General features: G+C 40.3%; 1 pseudogene; it reads left to right on the top strand.

Moving 5' to 3' along the window:
- Positions 1 to 940: 940 nt before the first annotated feature.
- LOC107045669 lies at positions 941 to 2,420 on the top strand (annotated as a pseudogene).
- Positions 2,421 to 23,667: the final 21,247 nt, after the last annotated feature.

The raw sequence follows: 23,667 nt of genomic DNA, 5'->3' as shown, positions 1-23,667 counted from the left end.
TTGATAGGAGCACAATGGAACCGAAAAAATCAGCGTTTTTGTGAATTCGAAGTTTATCAAAGTAATTAGATCATTTGTTGTTGGCGAAATTTTTTTTCGTATTTTCCAAATAGTTTAGTATTTGTAATTAACGATGCCTGTTTACCAGCTCCCACTGAATCTCCATTTTGTCGTTAAATACCAAAAATTCTGCAATGGTTTCATCATTTCGAGAATCTAAATTTGATTTTCACTTTTGAATCATTGAAGAACATGGTAGAAAACTTGAGAAATTAGAAACTTTAGTTTTGAGAAAGATTCCTGAAATAATCAAAAATTAAAAATTTCCAAAAAATCAATCATTTATAACAGTTAAAAATCAGTAACTCCAATTGAATGAGACTGTCACACTAACCATCTTGAGGTATGTCCCGAAAAGCATGATAATATTGATTGTGTTGATGCCATCTAGCCCACAATACACCGTTCTTACGTTTCACAAACTGGCTTAATTCCACACTGGAACTTTTATCCGTCCACCGGATAACTGAAAACATTTTCCAAGTTCCAAAGTGTAAATCTTCCGTTATCTGACGGTTCAGTCCTCGGAACAATTTTGCAGAGTGACAACAGCTTTTCTTTCGTTTCACTATGGAAAGCCTCTATGTTCACATCATTACTTTGTCCCACAATGAATAATAAAGGAAACTCGTTACCCTTTTTTTCTTTCTAAATAGAAAAATTCAAATATATTCAGTCACCACATATTCAATATGAAGTTGAATCCAAGATTAAAATGGATTTCAATTGTCCTGTGGTGATGATTTTGTTGATAATTTGATGATTACAATAAAATTTTATCACCATAAAATTTTGATGGTTTCTAGGAAGACGTCTGTTGGGAACCACTTGAGTTTTTCTTATCAACTGGCGAGCGTTCTACTGAAACTCATCAGCGAAAATGTTGACTAAATATTTTTTACTCGGCTTTTTGGCCTACGGGGTTTATGTAGATGAAGGTGATGTTCTCAAGCTCGCGGATGACGATTTTACGAGTGACCTGGACCGACATGAGAACAAATTTGTCATGTTCTATGCACCCTATTGTGGTCACTGCAAGAGACTCACGCAAGAGAGTAGGCAAAAGCTTCGGAACTCCTCAGGGGAAATGATCCTTCTATCACTTTGACCAAGGTTGGCGAAGGCAGGTAAAGACACCTGCTCCAAGTATGGAGTCAGTGGGTACCCGACCTTGAAGATTTTCTCAGAGCCGGAGGTGGTCATTGAGTACAATGGACTCAGGGAACATGCAGGAATGTCCAAGTACATGCAGTCTTAAGTTGACCAAGAATCGAAAGAGTGCAAAGGAGAAGACTGTCAAAAAGCCTTCCTGATCACTGACGAAGTGAGCTCCATCGGTTATTTCGAGAAAGATAACCTTCCCCTCTCCGCCACCTACCACGTAGTCTCGAGGAAGCTCCGGGAGAAGCCTCACTTCGCCCACACCTACGCCAAGTCCCTCCTCGCGAAAGGGGGTCTGAAGAACCATACCATCCTCTACCGTCCAAAGGTCCTTCGGAACAAATTCGAACCCACCACCATGAAGTACGAGCGTGGGGACTCCATCGCAGACATCAGTGACTCCATCGCAAAGGACTACCTCGGTCTAGTGGGTGTACATACCAGAGATAATGCTGGACAATTCGCGAACCCTCTCATTGTCGCCTACTACGCAGTCGACTACGTCAAAAACCCGAAGGGCATCAACTGCTGAAGGAACAAAGTAATAGAAGTTGGAAAGGACTTCCCAGAGATCAACTTGTTTATTTCGAACAAAGACGACTTCCAGCACGAATTACACGACTGGGGAATGGATTTCGTGAAGTGAGACAAGCCAGTTGCTCGTAATGCCAAGGGTCAGAAATTCGTTATGCTAGGGTGAACTCTCTGTTAAAATGTGTGCGCAATTCATTAAGGACTTCTTAACTGGAAAATTGGAGCCATTCGGGCCATTCCTCAAGTCTGAGCCCATCCCAGTAGACAAGTCTGGTAATGTCAAAGTGGCAGTTCCCAAAAACTTCAAGGAACGCATCTCAAATGCTGACTCTGATATTCTGATTGACTTCTATGCTCCATGGTGTGGACACTGCAAAAAATGGCACCAATCTTCGATTAACTTAATGACAAACTCGCCAATGAGGGCGTAATAATTGCCAAGATGGACGCAACAGCTAATGATGTTCCACCACTGTTTGCAGTTCAAGGCTTGCCAACACTGTTTTGGATCACCAAGAACTCAAAAGACTCCACCGGTCAAGTACGAGGGTGGCAGGGAGCTTGAGGACTTTATCAATAAGTACATCGCTTAACATTCAACTGAAGCTCTTAAGGGATGCAATCGCAAGGGCAATCCTGTGAGCGCCGCAAGTAACGAGTTGTAAAAATCATCATTATCTTTTCTGAGACTTCATATTTTCCCATTTTACTATTGATTTCCGGGAGTTTTTTTGCAATTGAATTTTCACTCGACTACCATCGCCCACTGCCATTTAGATTATCAGAGGGTTAATAATTGAATATTGTGTTATCGAAGCCATCGAACAGCACAAGACGATAGAGATTTGTAATTATGGTTGTGTGAGGGGAATTTCGAGTATTCAGTTGTGGTGGAATGATGTTCCATTCCAGTATCCATTTGAATTTTGTAATATAATAAATAAAATGAATGAATGGAGCGGAAATAATTTTTTAATTGGAAAATTATTTTCCCAAAAAATATAAAATTTGATGGTTTCCAATGTATCTCCTGTTGTATTTCTCATTAAACAGTACAAGAGAGAAAACTCATGGAATCTACGATGAATAATTTATCTTGTAAAAATGTCAACAGAATAATTGAGAAAAACGTGAATCTGTTACAATAAATGGAAATACTAAGGAAATTGTGAATATGCCGCAATGAGAGAAAAAGTGATGACGAAAATGTAAATCTATCGATGTTTCTCCAATGAATATTTTTGAAATCTGTGTTGTTGTATCTCAATTTCCAAACTCTTATGTGTACGAAACTAAACAAAGTGCATAGATATTCTTGAACTTGGCCAGATTCTACTACAGACGTATGTAGATTAGTTCATAGATATCACCGAAACTTGTATTTTTATTTAAAAAATGTCATGAGGCCTATATTGAGCTGTCAACATTGTCTTCAAAGAGTCTTTTGTATAACCTCCTCTGTAAACTCATTCTTTCCCAGAATATTTATCAAACATTCTCCAACTAAAAATCTGGAACGAGATTTTCTCGTTACGGGTTGAAATCCCCTTAAAAAGAGATGTGAACTCTGAAGTTGTTAAAGAGAGACATTATGCGACATCTAGAGGCGGCTGAAAGAGCCGCGACTGGATGAGAAGAGGAGCCACAGACCGATGACAGGCTGAAGCCATAGCGGTTTTTGGTGGAACCGCGACCCCTGGAATTCTAGAGGACGTTACTAGACTATTGCTATTTTAGAATTCGCCCAGCATGTGCAAGGAGAAAAGAGGCCGACGTACAGGCTGTTCAACTGGGCGATTCTATAGGCTATGTCAGAGTAGACAAGGGACCAACGGCCAGGTGAAAGGACCGGTACCTCCGTGATCCCGTCGGGTTGATTGGTGGGGATAGGGTAACGGAATGATCTATCGTCGCCGAAGTATCCAGACAAGGAGGCAGGGCCCTAGTAAGACTCCGAGTCAGTTGAACGCGAGCGCTTGAATCGAGAGATTGAAGTAATCTCTCGCTGTGCTGGATTGTGGAATGGCTGAAGAAGCCATGATGAGGAGTTTCGGACTCCACGTCGCCTCGGTGAATAACCATTGGCAGCGAGCGTAGGGGGATGCAGGAGCTGCCAACGGTTCCCCCTGAAGTGGGTAACAGTGTTCCACTTTGGTCGGATCAACCTCTCGGCGTCCCAGTCTCTGAGGAGTCCCGGCTGATTCGCATTTGACTCTGCAAACTCCCCCGAGTCGAAATACTCAGGAGGAGAAGGAACACTGGCAGAGTCGAAAGACTCTCCAGAAGGTTATGAATTTAATTCATTACGGGAAGTTATGCCGTAAGGTATAATACATGGCCTGCAAAGGCTCGTGAGGATGTGGTGGTAATACTCCTGGTGGACCTCGCTCACTCTACCGTATCACGCTGATGTTAGCTGGGCAATCCATTGTCCAGCCAAAAAGTCCTCTGAGTGGACGAGTTTGCCTCAGAGGCCGGTTTTCGTCGAACCTCCCGTGAAGGTTCGGCTGGCGCCCGATTATTGAGCGATAGAGAAGTCTTAAAAAGTAGTTTGGATTTTTCCTGGGTGAACAACCCGGGAAAATATCCTTACAAATCCAACTGGTTTTTTTTTGTTAATGGATTAATGGATCAAAAGCAGTGACATGATAAACAGTAAATAATGTTAGTTTCTCTCTCAGCGAGAAATAACATTCCGACTAGTTTATACACTCATCGTTTTGTTCAGTGCCCAAATTACAATTATTTTATTATTAATATTGAAAGAAGATACTCTGTGATATTTAGATAGGAAAAAGTAATAGTTTTATTAAATTTGATAAGTATATCATCTCAAAGGAGATCAGAAAGGTGTGAATTTATATTTTTGTTTATCGGAACTTATGAAACAGGACATCTGCATTATAAGTGCATTATTTCTTGTCCATTTCAACGACGTAGGCTCCAATTGCCGTCTGATTTACCTTACGAGCTTCCATCATTTCATTCCCTTTCTGAATATTCTTCCCCAAAGCATCTAATTTACACCGCATTCTGCGACAACTGTCATGGCTCCTCTCCAAGGCAGACTGCATCTTGTTGCCTTCATAGTTTCCCCGATCTGCAAATAAATAAAGAAGTTGTATAATTAACAAGGAATTTTCATTGTAAATTTAGATCGCTTGTGAATCAACCAGGAAATCTACGTAATCTAGTTGTAAACTACGAATTACGTGAAATTTTCATAAATAATTTATGAAGAATTAATCACCCACCACAAAAATCATTTTTCGAAATCGTAACAAATTTTTCCATATGCTCAATAATACCAGAAATCGATTCCATGACTATCAATGTAAGCATTCCCAAAGTTTCAACAATTTTAATGGTTTATTGATAAGAAAGGCATGTTAAAAAAAATTGTGTGCAAAATGTAATTTGAACGAAACTTCTCACACAATTTAATTAACAAATTTGATAATGAAAAATGGCTGAAACGATAGTGTTGTCTATACCAAACTGTAAAAGCTACTCGGATATCCTTAAATAAAATAAAACGAAAATATTGAATGAACCAAAATTTACCTCCTCCTTCGGATGATTTCGATGGAAACATCTTGAAATATTCTTGTTGAAGTCTCCAATTTCTGGAATGTGAAAACTACGTGAATTGGAGAATGAAAAAATTTTCCAAAAATAAAAATCGGAAAAGCTGCATAGGATTACTGAGTTATGAAGATTAATAATTGAAAAGGTATTCAAGTAGATTTACCAGATTGTTGAATTCAACGTTAAAAGATGTTCGAAGACTGATAATGTAATGTCCACAAATTTTACACTCGAAATTTAAGACTGGAATAAATTTTATGTAAGATCATAACTATAAGTTATATTATAACTTCGTGTAATTAAGAACCAAACCCACAATTGTAAACTAAATTGAGTACATTTCATCACTTGAACTCAATTAAAAATTCCAAAGGCACTGGAATCGAGTTCATAAGTGATGAAATGGCACACTCAGCATGCCCCAATTACTCAATGCTAAGATTCGCGCGCGAAAGAACGATTGAAAACCGATTAATTGAGACCCCGAAAACCGAATGAATTACTTCCCCATAAAAATCAAAAGAGTGGGAAAAGTCATACGACATTTTACACCAATTAAAAATGGACTAGTTGGAGCCCATGTAACAAGTGACCCCAAAATTCATATAAAAATGTCAGAAAAATCAAAATTAAGCAGTCTTGAAGCAGCGACGGAGCAGTAACAATTCTGGCAAAAATAGTTCATTTAATCGGTCCGGTTTTTCAATCCTTCCTTCGATTACGTGGGATAGTACTGAATTAATAGTAAGTTACGAACAATTGAAATTATCCGGGAATAAAATTTCTTTAACCGAGAGTGGTGACTTTTCTTGCAAATAAGGAATTGATTTATTGTGACGCGTTGTGGACAGTCTCCACCAAACTCTTAAAATCTTCAAATTCAACTACCAAAAATTCATTAAAATATCAACAAGTAGAAGAAAGTGTTTCCGTGAAAGTATCCATAATAGCCTTTAGCGCGACTGATTGCTGGTGAGGAAATTACGGATTTATCGAGGGATCTACAAACACATCGAATAATTTACAAATAACAGACCGAATTGTGAGTAACAAAAACTTGTAAACCTAAATTTGAATCCTTCAGATCATTCCAGGGATAGGAATTTTAGCTACATAGATTTCTGTAAAATCACGTTGTTTTTGTAAACCGAATAGTTATACAAAATATATTTAAATTCAAACTTGACTCCAGTACAACTCCAAATTTCTTGATTAGAAATTCGTCTCAACTCAAGCCCTATCCCTAAATCAAACCCTTTTCCTTTATATTTTAGAAGAAAGTAAGAGTATAAAACTTTGCGTCCTCCAATAATTATAAAATCTAATAATTTTAGCTTTGATTTTAATGTGACAATTAAAACATGTCCATTCGTCGCTAAAATCTTCCTCTGGACATAAAAGCTAAAATTTCATGGCGCAGTCAGTAGGACACGCCAAAGTTTCCAATACTCTTATGTTTTAAATATTCTGAAATTTTTGAAACCCATTCTAGTCAATTTAATTCAATTCAATTCTAATCAATTAAAAGTTTAGCTTTGGGAAACCCTTCTTAAATTTCAAATATTAGACTTTTCTTTGCAAAATTCTAATTCTCTTTGAAATAATTATACACGAAATTTTGTTTTCTTTTCCCAATTTTATTGAAAAAAAAAATCACATAGAATCTCAATCCAAATTAACTTAATCCCAAATATAAAATTATTTAAATTATCAACTAATTAAATTATCTTCACAAAATGGCGAATCCGTCCTTCGTTAATATCAGTTACTCCGGAGACTCTGGTGACGCTGATCAAACCGTGTCCAGTTACGAAGAATATGTCAAAGCCCGAGACATTGCAAACAGTATTCCCATATTCTCCGGTACAAATGAGCACTGCTTTCTGGACGAATTTGAGTACGCGTTGAGATCAAATCTTGCCTCCATTCCTAAAGCAGACAGAAAGAAAAAAGAATATATTAGACAAATACTCAAACGCCTTTTACCCCCAGCAAAATTCGTAGTGGCGAACAAACCCTTCTTTTCTGTAGAAACTATTCTTACTCACCTAATTAAGAGATTTAGAGATCAATACGATTTAACGTATTATGTGAATAGAATACACGAGCTGTTGAAAATTAAAAATGAACCCCTAGAATCGTTCTTGGAGCGATTGGCAGCACTGATGCAATTCGGTCTGGGTACGATTTCTGGGGAAAATGAACCTGAAAAACCAGTCCTCGAAAAACACCTCCAGACAGAGGCCATTAAACGCTTTAGAGAATACGCCCCTGCAAGCGTGAAGGAAAGTATTAGGCGCAACAACCTAAGTAAAATCTCAGAAATCCTTACACAACTAGAAACGGACGAATTCCGGGATACAGTCAAAGTATCAGCGTTGGAGATTGCTGATCACGTACACTACAGGTACATGACGGAGTACCCCTCGATTCCAATCCATTCAGGGAGCTCTCTACCGCCCGAACTGTACGGGGAATAAATGCCCCTTCAGCCGAGATACCAATACCACCAAAATCGGTCGTACAGTCAGCCATATAATCAGTCAAATACCCCGACGCCATCGTCAAGCTACGGTCACCGAAACTATTCCGGACAGAGGAGAAATCAGGACCCTTCACGAGATCTAGTCACCGGAGATCTCTCTCGGTGTACTCGTTGACGGTCAAAACTTCTCAAGTCGCACGAGTCTGCACCGAAAAAGTGTCTGTGCAGGCGATTGCGACGGTCGAAAGCATCTTCCTTAATCTCCTCAACATCCGAAGTTCGCCATGGATAACAACTAGTCCGTGTGTTACCGTTAGGATCGAGATCTTCGCCTAGGTTTTCTGGATCTCTATCTCCTATGGTGGTCATACACTGTTGTCCACGCTGCTTCAGAGATGATTGCCTCTCCATGAACTGCAGCTCGATGTTTTCAGTAAGTTCTCTTTCCGTAGGATTTTTCAATTCAGTTCTTGCTTCTGGCGATGTCCATTCATCCTGTTTGATTGTTTCTCCTAGACCTACTATCACTGGGAGTATGGGAACGAGATCGCGGAACACATTTTCCCCATGTGGATGGAGCTTCTGCAGTTGCTTTTGATGAGCCCCTCCCGTAGACCTTGTCACGTGCCGCTGGAGCCTTTGGACCTTTTGGACTTGCTCTTTCCCAGCTGCCAAGTGGTGATTATTGTACTCTGGGTCACCACAACGGCCTCCATGACCATTTGTTTACTCGATTGATTCTTGTGTGGCACCGAAACCAATCTATTCATGTCCAATAGAGTTCCATATTGCCACCCCAGCGTCCTCAACCCGTGACCTTCAGGTGATATAGTATGTCTCCCCTGCCATACGAGAATTCCTATTAGATATATTCCCTCTGAAGTATCCTTTGGGTCAGGTCGAATCGAATTCCAATGGTCCCTGTTCGAACAGAGAAGATGATCAACTCCACGACTCCCTTTTTCCGTAGATAGAGCCGCGAATTGTCGTCTTGAATCTTCTCGGATCAGAGTTCGTGTCCTCCNTCTCCGATTGACTCCATGATAAATCTGCGATATAATCAAATGACGATTTATAGACCAAAGTTCTATTCTCTTGAAGGATTTCGGGATCGGTACATTGGGTTTACTCANTAAATGCCCCTTCAGCCGAGATACCAATACCACCAAAATCGGTCGTACAGTCAGCCATATAATCAGTCAAATACCCCGACGCCATCGTCAAGCTACGGTCACCGAAACTATTCCGGACAGAGGAGAAATCAGGACCCTTCACGAGATCTAGTCACCGGAGATCTCTCTCGGTGTACTCGTTGACGGTCAAAACTTCTCAAGTCGCACGAGTCTGCACCGAAAAAGTGTCTGTGCAGGCGATTGCGACGGTCGAAAGCATCTTCCTTAATCTCCTCAACATCCGAAGTTCGCCATGGATAACAACTAGTCCGTGTGTTACCGTTAGGATCGAGATCTTCGCCTAGGTTTTCTGGATCTCTATCTCCTATGGTGGTCATACACTGTTGTCCACGCTGCTTCAGAGATGATTGCCTCTCCATGAACTGCAGCTCGATGTTTTCAGTAAGTTCTCTTTCCGTAGGATTTTTCAATTCAGTTCTTGCTTCTGGCGATGTCCATTCATCCTGTTTGATTGTTTCTCCTAGACCTACTATCACTGGGAGTATGGGAACGAGATCGCGGAACACATTTTCCCCATGTGGATGGAGCTTCTGCAGTTGCTTTTGATGAGCCCCTCCCGTAGACCTTGTCACGTGCCGCTGGAGCCTTTGGACCTTTTGGACTTGCTCTTTCCCAGCTGCCAAGTGGTGATTATTGTACTCTGGGTCACCACAACGGCCTCCATGACCATTTGTTTACTCGATTGATTCTTGTGTGGCACCGAAACCAATCTATTCATGTCCAATAGAGTTCCATATTGCCACCCCAGCGTCCTCAACCCGTGACCTTCAGGTGATATAGTATGTCTCCCCTGCCATACGAGAATTCCTATTAGATATATTCCCTCTGAAGTATCCTTTGGGTCAGGTCGAATCGAATTCCAATGGTCCCTGTTCGAACAGAGAAGATGATCAACTCCACGACTCCCTTTTTCCGTAGATAGAGCCGCGAATTGTCGTCTTGAATCTTCTCGGATCAGAGTTCGTGTTCTCCGATTGACTCCATGATAAATCTGCGATATAATCAAATGACGATTTATAGACCAAAGTTCTATTCTCTTGAAGGATTTCGGGATCGGTACATTGGGTTTACTCAGATCTTCATTTACGTTCATTTCGTTGATTATCTTCTTCCGGCTTCTCCGTCCATCGTCACCGAAGAATTTAATCGTCAGCAACTTTGATTCGAACGAGTTGTCATAGTTGAATATTTTACTCGTCGATTTCCCCATTGCACTCTCTTTTCGACGCTCTCCGTCAACTCGAGCATCGAGGAATACATGCGTCAGCGTCCTTGGCGCAGTGCGTCGCCCGAAGTTTGCTCGCTGATGGTGTAATTCGATGGTCGCATCAAACCATTTCTTCACTTGAGATTTTATTCCAATTATTTCCACCACAGTATCAGTGCCACAAATTACCTCTTTAGGTTTCATTGTCTTCCGATACCAAACGATAATATTCCTTCGTTTTTTATGTAAATTGACAGGAGTTTGGGGGTTCTTCAATCCTAAAAATCTCATGACTGATTTTGTGAAGATCACTGACATTGAATTCGCCATTACCCTTGGAGCTGAATAATTTCCCATCTTCTTCCGGTAATCGGCCAATCGTTCAGGGGTATTCTTATCTATTGCCCAAGTGGCCCAGATGATGGTACGCATTATTACGTTCCTCTGAAATTCCCACAACCCCAGGGAATTCCCGGAAGAATAATAGAATTTCTTTTTTTGAAGAGTCCCAAAGATTCTATCCAGCGTGGAAGTAAATTAACACTCAGCCTCTTCTTCTGATGAGTTCCGGAAAATCCATGAATCAGGTTTTTCCCTTGAGTGATCTCGCTTCCTCTCGAATGGAGTGATTATTCCGGAAGGATTTGGTAATGAGAATGAGCCTCCGATGATCCCCTCATTTCTCTTCAGCTTCCGTAACTCCACTCTTCTTGGGTCTCTCCTGACAACAAACAACAAGACTATCCCCGAACGTTTAGCCAATTTCTCCAATTTCTTACTGAACGGCAGATGCACCAGATGCTCAGATGCCACCATTCCTGCGTTATCAGAATGACCGCTATTTTTGCCCAGAAAACTCATGTCTCTTGTCAGCATCTGACAATGCTGCCCTAAGCCTGATAATCCATTGGAAATACGGTTTTTCTCCACCCTCGACCATTCCCTTTTCAGCACCTCTCCTCCCCTCCGAGGAAGAAAAATCCGTTTTTCTGATGGGACTTCTCGGAACGTGGAACCGCGTTGACTCATTCGAAGAACGTCTGCCTGCTCATCCACCTCAACAGATGATTCTTCATGGAAATGTGCATTTTTTCCCCCACGTAACCAGGGTGATTGCAAATTGTAATGGTCTCAGTATCGGAAGCATTTGCTTGTCTTAAGTTTTCCCCCTCCGCTTCTAGACTGTGTGCTAGTTGACTAATCTGAATCACTGCATTGCTGACTCTTGGTTCAGACCAATTCCGCTTATTGTTAATGGCCTTCAATCCAAAAAAAACTCAGTATGGAGCCATTTATTGAAATAACCCTCCCTGGAATGATTCTCACATTCAGGTCCTTTGATTCCAGGAAATCTTGACCCAAAATACCTCCTGAGCACGGAAAGTTATCGGGAACTACGTGGAAAATGTGTCCCAATTCCTCCTGCTTAAGGCGGAAATATATGATTACTATCCCAAGTGTCGGAATCTCTTGGTCAGCAATTCCTAGCAGCAGATTGACATCTTCAATCAGCGGAAATTTTTTACGTAATTTCCCCTTTTTAATCAAAGAAACAGCCGCACCCGAGTCCATCAAGAAAGCCGTGCGATTCCTAAGCATTGATGCTTCCAGAACAATGTGATTTCTATGATTCTCCGGCCTGGCTGGTCTTATTACTCGTTTCGCCCTCTGCGTACAATCCGAATGTCTCAGGATGCTGCTTGAATCACTTCCAATCTGGTATGTCATAACCCTATTGACATTTCTGCAACGTGAATTCACCTTCCTAAGTTTTCCATTTTTATTCTCCTCCTTCTATTTGGAATACCCTCTGTTCTTCATTTTAGCCTTGTTCCCATTCGGAGTGGCCTCAATTTCTGCTGAATCAGAAATTCCGAGTCGTCTCTTCAGTTGACGGCAATCATATGCATTGTGACCCACACGTCTGCAATATTTGCACTTTACCTGATTTTGACTCTTGATGAAATATGGAGAATTCGAACGAATTACATTACCGTTCGTAATTTTCAATAAGAGCCCGCACTCTGCAGCTGTGTGTCCCTGCTCTGCACAATTGAAACAAATATTCAATTTTTTTTTACCCTGTTGCCCGTACGTTTGCGTTACTATCGCCCTATCTTTGGGGCTTTCTCCTTCCCTTGGAAGATCTGGAAGATCGGCCGCCGCCCAGGCGTTGTCCTCAATTCCCGCCTGCCTCATCGGGCCTTCGTTTTCTGGAATTCCTACACTCGACGACACGTATTGCCCCGTGTCCCACTTCGAAATTTCCGCTGAGCTAAGCAGCATTTCTATCTCGAGTTCTGCTGCTAGCGTGCAACACTTGTGAAACTCCAATTCAATGTTCACCATTTCCATCAGGCGTTGAATTGGTCGTTGTAACTCCAACTCAAAACGAATTTTGGCTATTTTCATTGCTAATCCCTCGACATGATCTGCGAATGCGCTGACATCTTCACCCGAGCCCTGCCGTAGGCTGCAAAATTCCAGATTTAACTTCTCCAAGGTTTCTGCTCTGGCATCTATCACTTTTGTACTCCCGTACTCAAACCCTGCCATAGTTGTATCTTTTCCGTTGCTTGGTGCCAAAGGGGCTGTACCTTCCCTAGCGTCGGCAAAATCCGCTTTTCCACAGTCAACTGCACGGATGACAACTGTCGCAGCCTCCATGGCCACATTCGATGTTCCGCTCGCTGACAACGAACCTGGTACGTCTACCTGTGCTGGTGCCTCGACCAGTTGCTGCGTTACGCCTGGCACGCCGGCCAGGGCTTCCTCAATAATCGACACACTTGCTAGTGTCCTTGGGCCCATGTCAACAAATTTTATCTCTCGACGAGATACACTGTGAACTCCTTTGACAATAGACATACCCTGCAGAGTCTCACCTAGTCGTACTATGTCCACAGTACTTCCCAAGACCTGAGAGGCCGTAGAATACAGTGGAAATCTTTCGGATTTATTCCCACTCTGACGACAAAAATTCCTGGCAGCGATAAATTCTCATTGAATTCGCAAAGCCATCATTATTCCCGTAGCAAGTCACAGAAATAATCCACAATGAAGCTGAATAATCAGTGCATTTATTGAATACTTCCGCTGCTTCAGATTCTCCTCCCCCTTTTGAAGAAAACCAAGTCTGACTTTTTAAAGCTGAGGACAAAGTCAGACCTTGTACTATTCAGTTGAATAGGTTTCTGGATCCAAAACGTCCCTCCGTACGATTGGAATCCCCTTCTGCCAGTCTAACCTAGGAATTGAGCTTCCTGAATCCAAAACGCCTCTCCGTACGTTGAAGATCCTCGTCCGCTAGTCTCTCCTAGGATAGTCTCTCGCTCCCTCGAAAAAAAAAATGATTTCTCGAAAGATGATGATGTACCTCTAATTCTCCAATGTCCCCCGAATTATTCTCGTACCCTCCTGTAGTCGTCGGCAAGAGTTGATCAGGCCCTGCCTTCGAAGACACCGCTGCCACCAAATATGTTAGGGATATTTCCCTGGGTTCTGTTTTGTATGGCGATAAATCTCCCTACAGTGGAACGGTAATAGAGTCCGGCGGAGTAATTAATAGAGAAAGAGGTTTATTCAATTAGACTAACTCATAATTATCCAGATGGAATAAATATGAGGATTATACAGTTGAATTACAAGTTTAGTATTGAGTTTAACTCACGATGACGACTGAACTCCCGAATATCGGTGAGTTCACCTTATATAACAATTAAGCATGTCATGTTATGACACTGGTCAGCAGTGTTACGCATGACATGCTGATTCAGTAAAATAATGAGTGAAGCAAGTTGTATTCAACTTGTTGAGGTTTAGGTAGGGTGTGTAGACACAATAAAACACTTGTATCGAAATAAGAAAAGATAGTTTATTGTATTAATCGTAATTCGTAATAATAGTCCTATTCGTAACTCGTTTAGTTCGCATGTATATCACTTTATATTGAGAGAGATCTCACTGGGCGCCCGACTAGGCGTTAGTCCGTGCACGACTGACTGGTCTGGCGGGAATACACGCCGCGGCAGCGTCACTGTACCCGAGCCGAAGTACGCAAGACTGCCGCTAGAGGCGCTCATATTCTTAACACAACTTCTTCACCTTTATTAAATACATTATTACTTAAGATTACAACATCATTCTGGGGCATAACAAAACCGACAGATAATATAGACCCCGAATGATTACATATAAATGCAGCGAACCAAAGAAAATAAACCACTGCACATATGTCAAAAAAATAAATAAATGAATGAATAAAAAAGAAAATAGACAGGAAATATCCCAAACACTTACCGTTTCAAATAAATCCCTGGCACATAAACAAAATTAATCCCAAAATACTTCTCAAGTCACCGAGCGAGTGAAAGAAACTGACAGGTGAATCGGAAATACAATGTAATCCGAACTCCCAAGAATGCAATCGTCAGCACCTAGCCGCTCGCAGCCACCGCCCGGGCACGATTATCAAGCCAAAATAACTCTATCCATACTACACATAAAATTTGAAACTTTAACTCCTCAAAATTGCTTCCAAAATGCAATCGGAAACAATTATGAGCGGGGGCTGTAATGTCCAAAAATGTTACACTAGAAATTTACGACTAGAATAAATTTGATGTAAGATCATAACTATAAGTTATATTATAACTTCATGTAATTAAGAACCAAACCCACAATTGTAAACTAAATTGAGTACATTTCATCACTTGAACTCAATTAAAAATTCCAAAGGCACTGGAATCGAGTTCAAAAGTGATGAAATGGCATACTCAGCATGCCCCAATTACTCAATGCTAAGATTCGCGCGCGAAGGAACGATTGAAAACCGATTAATTGAGACCCCAAAAACCGAATGAACTACTTCTCCATAAAAATCAAAAGAGTGGGAAAAGTCATACGACATTTTCCACCAATTAAAAATGGACTCGTTGGAGCCCATATGACAAGTGACCCCAAAATTTATATAAAAATGTCAGAAAAATCAAAATTAAGCAGTCTTGAAGCAGCGACTGAGCAGTAACAATTCTGGTGGAAATAGTTCGTTCAATCGGTCCGGATTTTCAATCCGTCCTTCGATTACGTGGGATCGTACTGAATTAATAGTAAGTTACGAACAATTGAAATAATCTGGAAATAAAATTTCTTCAACCGAGAGTAGTGACTTTTCTTGCAAATAAGGAATTGATTTATTGTGACGCGTTGTGGACAGTCTCCACCAAACTCTTGAAATCTTCAAATTCAACTGCCAAAAATTCATTAAAATATCAAGAAGTAGAAGAAAGTGTTTCCGTGAAAGTATCCATAATAGCCTTTAGCGCGACTAATTGCTGGTGAGGAAATTACGAATTTACCCAGGGATCTACAAACACATCGAATAACTTACAAATAACAGACTGAATTGTGAGTAACAAAAACTTGTAAACCTAAATTTGAATCCTTCAGATCATTCCAGGGATAGGAATTTTAGCTACATAGATTTCTGCAACATCACGTTGTTTTTGTAAACCGAATAGTTATACAAAATATATTTAAATTCAAACTTGACTCCAGTACAACTCCAAATTTCTTGATTAGAAATTCGTCTCAACTCAAGGCCTATCCCTAAATCAAACCCTTTTCCTTTATATTTTAGAAAAAGGTAAGAGTATGAAACTTTGCGTCGTCCAATAATTACAAAATTTAATAATTTTAGCTATGATTTTAATGTGACAATTAAAACATGTCCATTCGACGCTAAATTCTTTCTCTGGACATAACAATAACTTCCCTTCAAAAATTCGCTGTCACTTGGGACTATTCAGGGTGTTTTTGAAGGGATGCACACGACTGACCGTCAGGACGAGCGACTTTTATTTATTCGACTGTTCTTCCGTTTCAGATTCTCATCATATGGATTCAAAATTATAGTCAAACGTCTTATTTTTGGGTAATGAGACCCTGGCTGTGTTCAGTTGAGAAGACTATACTATCGGTCCCAAAAATATTGACCCGTGGTGAAACAGAATCCTCAGCACATGATAGTATAATACTCCTTGAACTCAGAACTAATTTTTTACACCGTACGGAAGAATTTATATTATGCACAGTGGAGAGTTGCAGGAGGAATGAAGTAGATGTTCTGCACAACTATTCAACTCATGAGTAACCCAGGGGTCAATATTTTTTGAACTGCTGATACGTATGTTTACATGAGTCTCCACATGACAGCATGTGAATCATCAAGCCACACCGGCCGGTAGTTTACCAACACTATCTACAAGCTCTTAATTATATGTTCAGCGTCGTTCATCGCGTGATTCAGTCATTAATTTGTATTAAGAATAATCCTCGATACTATTATCAAAATAGATAAAAATGATGTGGGTAAGTGAGGATAATTTTGTTTGTCTTCGTTTATTAATCATGATTGTTACGATTATTGTATTCATCGACGAAGATTGGTTCCAAACGAGCAATGTTGTTGAGGTTATGCCTGCAGTGATCTCAAACTAGTAGTTCAAAAATTGGAATAATCATCTCATTGGCACATTGATTTTGATAATTCTTGAGGAGGTTATTCAAAACGTTTCACTATTCAGCTGAATTCAGGATAATATTGAAATATAAAGTGATGAAATGTCACAAATCCATTACATTCTTTCTGGGCTTTTTGTCCGATGATGAGTAACTTGAGCAGAGTATCTGAAACGACCTTTTTCGGTAGAAATTGCTCATGCTGTAAAAAAAAATATTCTTGCATTTTATTCTCAAATTACTTCTTCCCAAAATCAATTAGCAATAGACAAACACTTCAGAGTTGACTGACATTGGCAAGCAACATCTTCACTCGGAATCAGTAACAAGTATTGTGATAGAGCATGATGGGTTGATTTTTAATGCCAGAAAAAATTGTATGTTTATATTTTTTTTAAAAATTTCAGGATCAAACAAGAATCAGAGTCTGTCCAGGAAAGTAGAGATAGGAGAAATTACAATTTGCCAGTCGGTTTCATTGATTGTCACTCTGGAGGGTAAAGTGAACCAGTTGACGAACATCGTTGAGCAATTATTGGAACAATTGGCAGAGCGTTTGAATGATTCAGAAGAGATTGTAGAACTCATCCGATCATTGGCCGGGAGCTGGAAGAAACCGCTGAATCTGATTGACTGATCTAATTTTCCTTCGTTTTATTTAAAAGGTCGGTATAATCTTGCAGTGGAGTGCTAGGGTGTTCAAAGTATTTCAATAATAACCTTTTTTTTAAACATGTCAAAGGCCAAAAGCAGAAACAAAAATGAATTCACATTCCGAGCGATCATCTCAATAATTTGAAAATTTCACCTGACCGAATCTCCATAATAATAAGAGGAAGATATTTCCAAACCGTTCTTACTTCCAATTATGAATTCGAAACAATTTAAATAAATTTCGTGGTTTGAAGTGAAACAATTTCTATCATTTTTTCATTATTTATAGTGCAGACTCGACCATGTCTGCCATGTTATTTCCAATACCTCCATTGTTCTGAAAATGACGAAAAATAAAAGACGAAAAGATAAAAGAGAGAATCATCTGTCGATTGAAGAAATAAAAACGGAAATTTTAATCTGTACAATAATAATAAACTCTTCGTAAAGGTCAACAATGGAAGATGACAGATGCAATGCATAAAAATATCCCCGAATACTAATTGATTTGTATTTTCTGTCGCAGATAATGCAATTCACCCTTGTTTTCACTACAGATTATCCATTTCCCGACAACAGTGTTAACCCTCTAATGCTCATGAGCCCCGAGACTCGGCAGAAGGAACCGTGTGCTTTGACGGAGAAGCGGCAAAGTGGGGAAAATTTTAGATGCATTAGACAGTCAACCCCCTGATGTATCTAAATTTTTAAGAATTTTCAAAATTTCGACGTTTTTCCGTATGAGAGCGCGGCTCTTCCCAGCGCCTCAAGTGGCGTTTCGTATCAATTAATGATAAATCACTCTGTTCAATGCTGTAATTCATACCTCCCTTTCCTGTTCTGAACCAAAATATTCAAGTACTCTGACCACTGTCATCTACCATTAGACTATCCTCTGATGAATCAAACCCAGAGTTGACTCTGGGTTAACTCTGGGTTCATGGCGAAAACCCAAAATATATCTCTCTTTACTCTGAATTTTCTCCTCGAACCCAGAGTTAACCAATAGTCAACTCTGGATTTGATTCATCAGCGTCATTGAACCTTAGATCAGTGACCACTTTGCAATGATTTTGTTATTCAAATTTAGAGTGTTTCAAAAATTTTAACGCAAAATCAGAAAGTGTACTCATTTAGGAAATTGGATGATTGAATTATTGATATTCTCGGGAATTACGATCTTCATGAATTATAACACATGAACAATAGTAAGAGCTAATATTATTATGAAAAATTCAACCATATTGAAGGTTTTACCAGCGCTTGACTTCACTCCCAAAATCAAATGAGATTTCCGAAAGTCTGAACGATTTACATTCTTCATTTGTAAGGGTTTGTTTCCCGTAAAATTGCATTTCCCCAAAATCTTTTTCGAATACCGTTGATACAAAAATCCGTTACATAAAAATTACTTCAACTTTCATTATTAAATTGAAGTGACACATTTGATGATTCAAAATTCTGAATCTATATCGTGGCTCATTCAAAAGTATTTCTGGGAATGAATATCCACTCAGCTCCTTGATAATTAATTTATGCATTTTGTATGTAACATTATTTCAAGCGTTACATACAAAATTAATCAATGTATGACCGGAACTCGAAGTTGCAATTTATTCACGAATATTCGCTGCTGTTGACAAAAATTCGCATCAGTGCATGGTTCAGATTCTATTAAAGAAATAGTTGAGAGAACTCTAGAAAAATATTTTTTCCACAATTCACAAAATAAAAATCAATTATTTTTCTCTTCTGCAGGTTTCGTTAGACGGAGTATGGGTATCTCCAAATTGCGGAAAGACTGGATCATCGGATCCATGGATCAAGCAATCGAATTTTCAGATACATTCGAGCATTGAATATTATAAATTGTTTCTATTCTTCGTTCCAAATTTGAATAAACCCTCCCATCATCATTTCACTTTTTCGTACATCAACTAGTGGATATCATTGAGGATTAGTGTTGGAATATGGCTCCAGCTCCTGGTCCTCATATATATATTATCTGTAGTATAAGATGTATCTGTGTAAGCTAAGAAGGGGACGAGATCATGCGCATGCGCAGATCTCGTCCCAGGCCGGTTGTGGCGGGTATGTTGTACATTCCTGTAGGAGATGTGTTGGACGCTAGACTTTGACTAGTTAATACTGTGTGTATATTTATTGTGTCCCAATCCCGCATAATCTATCAGGTTATGGGCTCCCGGTCACGCTTCAAGTGCGCAATAAAATAAACTGTGAATAAACTGTGTATAAGTGAAAAGGAAAAACTCAAGTGGAAGCCAGTATTACCACGTGGACGTGAGCGGGGTGAGTTGAGGCCAGAGAGGTGAGAAAAATAGAAAAACAAGGAACAATGATGAGTAAGTTGTTTGAAACACAACTAAAATTCCAGAACATTCTGGTCGACCATCGGCCTCCTTCGGAAATCTCCGGGACCCTTCGGGTCATCAGTCATAAGTCACCGAAACACGCGCGAATCAGTTTAGGCTTAGCCTCTCACCGTATAAGTCTATCTCGAGCAAATCACCTGTAGACGTCGTATAGTATCCATTCGTAATTCAACGAGTTCACATCAACTAAATTGTAGTGTCTCAACTAATCCACAAGTATTAAGTATAACTCAACGAGTAATTCAACGTGTAGTAATTCACCGAATAGTTATTAACGAGTATTAATCAACATTAGTAAGAGTTCATATCGAGAAGTCGATTCAGTCAATTACCATTCAAAATTGAATACCTTTATTCAGTACATCACCTCTGTCGATTAAATTCAGTTTAAATTCAGTGACTCACCAAATTAACGTGCAAAGACAATTATCAGTGAAATTAGACTATCACCAATGAAATTGCAAATTACCAAAGACTGTAATAAGTTTTGACAAAGTGGTTCGATCCCACAAAATAAAGTGTGATTTTTTAAATCCAGCTCATTAGTAATTTTCCCAACAGCTCCCTCCACATTTTCATCCCACATCCACCCTAAATCTAGTCATTCACCAAACAGTGGTCCTTCGAGCCGGATAGTGGGTGAAAACGTGTGAAAAGTGTTGTGGAAAAATCATAAGGACGCCTCGTTTCGAATAAAACTTCGGGGTTCGCACGGGCAAATCAACGGACAGGGTTCTAGAACATTCGCTTTGTTTACACCCGCAAGGGAGACGGGGTAACAAAGGACATAGTGAGTGTATCAGTGTCGAAATCGGGAGCGTTCGTGAATGTCGAGTGTCGCTGAAGCTCACCAACGTTTGGCCCACGTACGCCACGCAATAGGCGACTCACCGAATGTTCGGCAGTCAGTAACTCATCGGCTATCAGTAGCGTCTCAACAGCCGATAACTTACAATATCAACAACTTAGCGCAGATTATCACCATGGCAGACGACGCTCAGGTCAACGACCCCACAGAAGGAACTCAACAACCAGAGAGCAACATTGAGTAAATTGTGCAAGTCACACTAGATGAGGGACTGTCAGCAATAAATGAGGCAGTTAAAAATAAGCCAATCACCACTCAGGAAGAACTCAACAATACAAATGTTCGTCACATCAACGCAGCCATTCACCAGCAGATCATCAACGAACCAAGAATTATCAACATTTATCGAGGCTTACACGAGAGGAATCAACTCTGGTGCTAATTTCAATAGAAGTACATCACCATCAGCAGGGAGGGGAATCCAGGAACTACAAGATTAAGAGTTAAGTATCATCTTCCATTTATTATTTTATTGGCAAGTGATACGTCTCTCACGTTATGTTCCTCCCCTTAGCAATCGACGACAATGAGCTCGGCGGCAACTGGGGGAATTTACGCCTCTCTCAGTCGACAAAGGGCTTACCAGAAGGAAGAACATCATCAAGAGGAGGTTCAAGTTTCACCAAAAAAGGGACGCGACCATCAGATCAACAGTCAGTTCATCAACTACATCGCTAAAAGAGATCATCAACAGATTTAGCAGAGATCGGCGCTCTAAGAAATATTAAACAGCCGATTCACATAAAAGAAGACTGGTCCATTCAGCATTAGCAGGAGGATTGACAACCAAGGCGGTTCACCTCGTCTAATCCTAGAATCTTCAAGTAGTTGGCGCCAACACACAGCAATTATGGAACACTACGAGGTACGTAATTGCACAGTTTGCAAACTGTGCAATTATACAAGAACATTTTCACAGAGGGCTTCTCCAACGGCCGTAAGGAAACCTTCAACGAGCAGCTGATGGAGCTTCACCAAAATTCAGGGACCAGGAAACATGCAAATTTAATGTAATCAACTGCATACAAATTGCGGAGCTATCACCACAGATGACCAACAACTGTGAGACACGGTTAAATCTTCAGAAATCAACAAAAGGCATTAGAATTTCCAGAAGCCTCTCCGGCGTACTATCTAGCGCAGAACAGGCCCTGGGAGAAGAAGTTATCACCAAGCAGCTAGGGGACCCCGAAGGCTCCAGGATTGAGAGATAAGTATCACGTTCCATTTATCGTTATTTTGGCAAGTGATACCTCTCTCAACCTGTGTTTCTCCCCTCAGCAATCATCAGCCTCGAGTTCGACGATGATCGACGGAATTTACGCCTCCTTCGACTCGACAGTCGGCGCTTTCGCCAACTGGGGGAATTTACGCCTCCCTCAACTCAACAAGGAATTCACCAGGATGACAGCAACTCAACAGGAAGACGTCAAGGACACCTAGAAGTTCTCAGTGGCTAACTTGAAGAATTAGCCACGCCCCCGGCATCCTCAATAAAACCAGTGGAGCACCAGCAGACAATTCTCCGAAGAACATCATCAGCACCAGAAAATCACCCAAAAGAAGAAGAAGCAAATCAAGGAGAGAGCAGCAGAGAAAACTCAACAATTAATTCATCATCCCTGATGATGAATTGCCCCAGGGGTGTTTGAAACGCAACTAAAATTCCAGAAAATTCTGGTCGACCATCGGCCTACTTCGAAAATCTCCGGGACCCTTCGGGTCATCAGTCATAAGTCACCGAAACACGCGCGAATCAGTTTAGGCTTAGCCTCTCACCGTACAAGTCTATCTCGGGCAAATCACCTGTACAAGTTTTATATCGCACCTCACCGAGTACAGTAGCTCTTTGAACCTCACCTAGCTCACTAGTAATCAAGTACATCACCGGTCTTTGTAAGATCACCGTTTTGTTCAGTACATCACCTCTGTTGATTAAATNAGTCATAAGTCACCGAAACACCCGCGAATCAGTTTAGGCTTAGCCTCTCACCGTATAAGTCTATCTCGAGCAAATCACCTGTAGACGTCGTATAGTATCTATTCGTATTTCAACGAGTTCACATCAACTAAGTTGTAGTCTCTCAACTAGTCCACAAGTATTAAGTAGAACTCAACGAGTAATTCAACGTGTAGTAATTCACCGAATTGTTAATAACGAGTATTAATCAACATTAGTAAGAGTTTATATCGAGAAGTCGATTCAGTCAATTAGCATTCAAAACTGAATACCTTTATTCAGTACATCACTTCTGTTGATTAAATTCAGTTTAAATTCAGTGACTCACCAAATTAACGTGCAAAGACAATCATCAGTGAAATTAGACTATCACCAATGAAATTACAAATTACCACAGAGTGTAATAAGTTTTGACAAAGTGGTTCGATCCCACGCAATAAAGTGTGATTTTTTAAATCCAGCTCATCAGTAATTTTCCCAACAGCTCCCTCCACATTTTCATCCCACATCCACCCTAAATCTAGTCATTCACCAAACATAAGTAAAGCGATTTATATAAACATTGGAAAAACAAGCATCTCCAGGAAGGCAATGGAAATTGCATCATCCCGAGAGCTTAGTGGGAACACCGAGTAAACCGGACACACGAAAATGGCCGACAACCATGTGTAACCGACGCGTCTAAAACAATTTTCGTCAGAAGCCTAAATAAAAGTCAATTAAAAGTTGGGAAAAATTAAATTAAAACAATTACGTGAATCAAGTTTTCCATGCATATGAGGATGAGCCAGGAGAGTTGGTGAGCTGAAAAACATTAAAAATAAAAATAAGGAATTTGACGGGGGACGAGCGGTAAGGGCAGTCGGTTGGCGTGGTGGGTGCATTGCTGGAACGGCGGCGCGTAGTGATACATAAAATAGTGCTCATGCGTGAGAGCACGTGTTCCAACCAAACCCGACGAGGAAAAGAAAATATGAATTAACATGCACCTCACTGTGAAATTGAATCGTAATCATTAATTTGATTAAAATTACCACAGGTGACG

The sequence above is a fragment of the Diachasma alloeum genome, unplaced genomic scaffold (assembly GCF_001412515.2).
Source record: "Diachasma alloeum isolate Michigan unplaced genomic scaffold, Dall2.0 Dall_scaffold_01045, whole genome shotgun sequence".
NCBI classification, from domain to species: Eukaryota; Metazoa; Arthropoda; class Insecta; order Hymenoptera; family Braconidae; genus Diachasma; species Diachasma alloeum.
This window is presented reverse-complemented; position numbering and strand designations above follow the sequence as displayed.